A 6112-nucleotide genomic window follows, 5' to 3' on the forward strand; every position below is an offset into this window, starting at 1 on the left:
TTACCTCGTGAAGAGATGGTTGAGCTATTATCTCAGCTTGATAGACCAGCTAGAGAAGAAATTTATGAGAGGATAGCCCTGCTGGAGCAAATCAATGAACAGCCTTACTATCATGTTTTTGGTATGGCTCCAGCTGCTTCGCCATTTCCTGGTACATGGAGGCCTCTCAAGTTTGTCATCGATCCTGCTACTGGTAAGTGTGTTATGCAAAATGTCCCTGATTCGCCAGTACCTTCTTCTTCCTCAGCTTCTTCCTCCTCATCTTCTTCTGATGAGGATGCTGATGAAGGTACTGGTAAGGGCGAACCAGTCACTCATGATAACGTGACTGGTTCCAAAGACAAACCAGTGGATCTTACTGATGACAATGCTGATAGTAATGCTGACAAGGATATCAGTGGTTCTAAGCCTTCGGGCGAAGGTAAAAACGATGGTGATCATGATGATGAGTCAGCTCCTGACCTTCCATCTCCACCACCCCACGGTGATACTCCTCTGTTAGCTTGTGCTGACCAACCTTCAACCTCTGCATACTTAAAGTTCAATGCAGATGAGGTTGCTGATATTTCCACCTTTGCTGTCTATAAGACACTGCAAGGGATCACACCAAATTTGGAGGAAACTATTCGCAGAGCTATTGTTGATAGTGTTTCTGCTGCTGTCAGATCTGCTGGAGAGGCTGTTACAACTCCTATTGATCTTAAACTCCAGCAGGTGTGTGCTTTTGCTGATGTGGCAGTCGAAGCAATCACAAAGCACCATGAAGATGAAGAGGAGCTTCAAAGGCGAATTATCTCTCACAATGAATACTGTGAAAATATCACCCGACTCCAAGCTGATTTGGATGCTGCTAACTGCAGAAATACTTTCTTAAATGAGGAGAACAGGGTGTTACACGAGAGATTGGAATCGCAGGAAGCTCAAATGGCTAACATGATTCCTGCTGCTGCCTATGTTCAGATGGTTGAAAACATGCAACGAATGGCTGCTTTGCAAGGTGATGTTCGGGCCATCGTTGAACAAATGGCTATGGGTGTAGCAAGGAATGAAGTTAGATCCTCCAATCTTCTGCTACGACAATTTGGTGTGGATCCTGGTGCCCATCTTACTCCAGAGGTTGCTGAGTGGAACAATTTTGCCTTCTCTGCTCCTCAGTCAGACAGTGATCTTGATGCTACTGTCTCCCCTTCTATTACTGCCCGTGCTGATGACAAAAAGGGGGAGAAAAAGTCTCAAAAGAAATCTAAAAAGAGAAAACAGTCTGAGGGGGAGCATGAACATGAAAAGGCTCCTAAACAACCCAGGAGAGATGGAGATGGTGATGGTGATGGTCAAGACACTGGCCCTAAGCCCAGCAACGCTCATACTGAAGCTGGTGGTGCACAGGCAACTGGTGGTACTCAACCCAGTGTGTCTGCCACACCAGTGGATGATATTGGTTCTGGCAGTAAGCCCAGTGATGTTTCTGATATGGCTGTAGCTGAAGCTTTTGTGCTGTCTCAATCTATTGAACGTAAAATGAAGAGGAAGTTAGAGAGACATCAAAAGCGACAGCAGGAACTAAATGATGCCTTCAATGCCAAGTTTGAGGCCTTTGCTGATCTTAAACGTCGTAAGATTATGCACAGAAGATGGCTGAGTCCAAAAGCATTGGAAGTCGATGATGACCTGACTGCCTTTGATAAACACAGAAAAGAGGCAAGAAAAAGAAATGCCAAGTTCATGGTCAAATTCGACAAACAGAGGGCAAAGCTGTATGCACAGAGAGCAAAAAGAATCAGGAACATGACTCCTGCTGAGATGAAGGATTACCTTGATTCTACTGGGTCAACTGGTGGAGTTAGAGCTGATATTTTCATGAAATGGGTTGATGCTATGTTAGAACCCAGCTCTACTCCTCAACCAGCATCTGCTGCTCAGCCAGCTACACAACAAAAACAGCCAGCAGAAACAATCATCCTTAGTGATGATGATGTTATTAGACAGGGGGAGCATCTTGCTATTGTTCCTTACCTGCCTCCCATTCAACCAGTATCGACACAAGAACCATCAGCTGAACCCAGGCCTATTGACAAATACAGGGTGAAATCTGCTCCTAGGGACAATCAGCCCCTGAGGAAAGGACCCCTATTCGAGGCAGCTGATGAAGGTACTGATGTGGTTGAGCCAGCTGATACTAATCAGTCAGCTGGCATTGAAGACACAGCAAGGAGTGCTGTGATAGAAGACCCAGCCAGAAGTGTGCTGCTGGGTAGTACAAGTGTTGAAGACCCAGCAAAGTCGGTTGAGCTGGGTGCTAAACAAGTAGGTGATGAAACGGTTGATCCTGCTCACTTCACAGTCTGGGGAAGAGACGGGCAAACATTTGTTCTATCTCCTCTTCCTCCCCAGATTCAAGTTTACTTTGACAGAACACAGGATAACCGGGTCAATCAGCATCCAGTTAGTTCATCTGGCAGCTATGAATCATCTATGTATCCTCCATCTTCCCCAAGGGTTCATGACAAACATATCACTTGGGAAGATGACTCAGTAACCCATGGTGAGCCGAACATCAGAAAAATGAACCCAGATGAAAGAGATGCCTACAGACTTCAGATCACTGTTCCAGAGTTGCTTGAACAAAGACAAATTGAACTTAATGAAAGAATTCGTTAAGTCAGGCTACTGCATCACCCTCTTGATCAGCCACACTATATTGCTGCACTTAACTTTGGCGTTGACATTAGGGTGTACTTGAATAACAGTGGTCTCAGGCTCTCCACTACTGATGAAAGAATTCATTTTGAAGATGCTCGCCAGCTGGGTATGGATATAAGGGAGTATTGTGCTGCCCTTAGTACTGAAGAGGGTAGAAAGATGGTTGAAGCAGTAAGATCCCTGAACATTTCATATGATGATTATCTGATGGGTTTAGCTGCTGAAAGGGAAGCCAGAGAAGCTGCTGATGCTGAACTTGCTGAACGTTCAAGGCTTCAGGATATTGAAGACAGATTGGCTGCTGACAGAAAGCAACAGGCTGAGTCCCTCAAACTAGCCAGAGCCATTGTCAAAGAACAGGATAAGGTTTTTGATAAGATAGAAACTGCTGAGAAAGTACCTACCACTGCTCCTGTAGTACCTGATCACAATATTGAGTTTCCTGATACTTACTATAAGAGCAGGTATGGTAATGTGATGAATAGAAGATCTAATCCCTGCAGAATTATCAAGGTAAACAGGGGGACAAAAAGGGCTTTTAATGTTGTCAGGGAGAACAATGTTCAAGAAAGGATCAGTTTTGATGACTTAAGAACTCTTGGATTCAGTGAATGGATAGAAATCTTGGAGTATTTCATTGGTAAACGTGAGAGTGCTATCAGGAGTGCTCTTAAGACTGAACTCCAACAGCTGTTCAAGAAGGCAACTAAGTTTGGGAATGCACCAGTAGTTGATGTTGATGAATTTCTTGCTCAAAAGCCTAAAGGGAAGCAACCTACTGGTGAAGGACCAACTGGGAGAAGCCGAATTGTTCTACCTCCTTCCATCCCTGTTTTTGACCCTGCTGAATTACCTCTCCTGTTCCCTGAAGCCTGGAAGATTAAACAAGAGGAGCTATCTGATGAAGAAAGAGAAAGAGAAAGGGATAAAGATAGATAGTCTCCTATGTGCTTAACTTGTATCTTTGTAATTTACTTTTTATTTTTTGAATTATCTTGTAATTATTGTATATATCTGATGTAATGTAAGTAAAGTGAGTTTATCTTCAAAATCATATCAAATTATAAGATATAGATAACTCATCAAAAGATCCCAAAACAAACTTAAAGGGACGAATTTACTGTCTACTCTCTCTAGGTCCCTAAGTGCTGGCTTTAGTGTTTTCTCTTCAAGTCATAGGTTTTGTCATCATCAAATAGGGGGAGATTGTTGAGTCCCCAAAATAATTAAGGATTTAATTATGACAAAACAATATTTATTTGCACTAAAGTGTTATGTGCAGCCAGCACACGTTTGTTTATGTATAGTCAGCTAATATAGCTGTGTCGAGTGTTTAGTATGCTGCCTAGTCTATCAGCACAAGGTAGATATGTATTCTTCGAATCAGCACAGGATGTGCACCCAGCAAATCAAGAATATCAAGTGACTCAGCATATGAAGGACCAGTAAGTCTGGATATTAGCATACAACACAAGACAGCCATGCTCCATTACAAGCATGGTAGTTTCCCAGAGTGGTCTACATCAACGCACTATTCAACAGAAGTCGAAGACAAAGTTGAACAGAAAAGGACAGGAGTCGGCGGCTGACAAGTGACCTTACAAGACCACGTGGGAATGCAGAAGTGGAACGCATGTGCAGACATGTGTTATACTTTAATCATACCTAGGGAACACAACATTCCATTTGTTTAAATCAAATGGTAGTGCCAAACCGAATGGGTGTGTTCCAGCAAATAGCTACCTAAGAGGAAAGAAGGAAAGCACGCCTTCTGACACAATTGTCCCCACAAGTACAAAGCATCCAATGTACTAGTGGACAATAGACTAATTACACAGTTAATAGAACTACTATATATATTGTTGTATCCACTATTGTAAAAAGTAGTGGTGTGGGTTTATCTGTTAGAGTCAAAACCGTGTAATAGCTTTAGTTTATCTCTTAGCTATAATCTAGGTAATCTGTATCAACCAACTATCATTTCCGCCAAGGATAGTTGTGATTCTTTCTGATTTAATCAATAAAGAATAACAGTTGAAAATTACCTGTGACTCTATCTTATTTACTACAGAATACTAAACGTGATTAACTGACTAGTTAATTAAGAAAAGAATTGTATTCACCCCCCCTCTACAATACTCCTGTTGTTATTAAGGGACCAACATATATATATATATATATGATTTCAAGTTATTTAGTAAACGATAGTAACATTCGATTATTGATTCGATTGATATTTAGATAAGTTAACTAAAACGTTTAAGATGAACCAGTAAAACACTAATTTGCTACAGTATTTTCGAATTGCTACAGTACCCGAAAAGCTACAGTGTTTTCGAAAATCACTATTTGCTACAGTAACTTTGCTACAGTAAAACGCTATTTCAAAATGAAAATGTGTATATGTATATGTATATACTACGAGACGATGATTTATAGAAGTAAATGACCAAAACACTCGAAAGTTTAAGATATACTTTGAGTGGTATAGTTTAGGGATAATTTAAGGCTATATTTTGACAAAGGTACGTGACAAGAAACGTAAAATGCAAGTTTTCTAAGTGTACGAAAGGACATTCGAAAAACCGAAACCGGGACATAAGTCGAGTGACGACGTACGACTTATCGGAACAAAAATTTCAAGTCAACTATGCATGTGAATTTAATATAATATATAATTAATTATATAAATTAAATATATTATATTTATAATTAAATAATATGTCGATAAACTAGAAGTTAAACGTTCCTGAGCTGGATTAATAGGCCATGCGATCGCATGGCCAATGCTCATCAAACCCATGCGATCGCATGGGGGAGCTGGTGACAAAATGTGCTATAAAAGCACTCGATCTGGTTCCAGTTTTATCAATCTATATTGAAATGTCCCGTTCTTATTGATTAAAAACGTTCCATATTAATTGATTTCGTTGCGAGGTTTTGACCTCTATATGAGACGTTTTTCAAAGACTGCATTCATTTTAAAACAAACCATAACCTTTATTTCATCAATAAAGGTTTAAAAAGCTTTACGTAGATTATCAAATAATGATAATCTAAAATATCCTGTTTACACACGACCATTACATAATGGTTTACAATACAAATATGTTACAACAAAATAAGTTTCTTGAATGCAGTTTTTACACAATATCATACAAGCATGGACTCCAAATCTCGTCCTTATTTAAGTATGCGACAGCGGAAGCTCTTAATAATCACCTGAGAATAAACATGCTTAAAACGTCAACAAAAATGTTGGTGAGTTATAGGTTTAACCTATATATATCAAATCATAATAATAGACCACAAGATTTCATATTTCAATACACATCCCATACATAGAGATAAAAATCATTCATATGGTGAACACCTGGTAATCGACATTAACAAGATGCATATATAAGAATAT

Source organism: Rutidosis leptorrhynchoides, chromosome 9, assembly GCF_046630445.1.
Source record: "Rutidosis leptorrhynchoides isolate AG116_Rl617_1_P2 chromosome 9, CSIRO_AGI_Rlap_v1, whole genome shotgun sequence".
NCBI classification, from domain to species: Eukaryota; Viridiplantae; Streptophyta; class Magnoliopsida; order Asterales; family Asteraceae; genus Rutidosis; species Rutidosis leptorrhynchoides.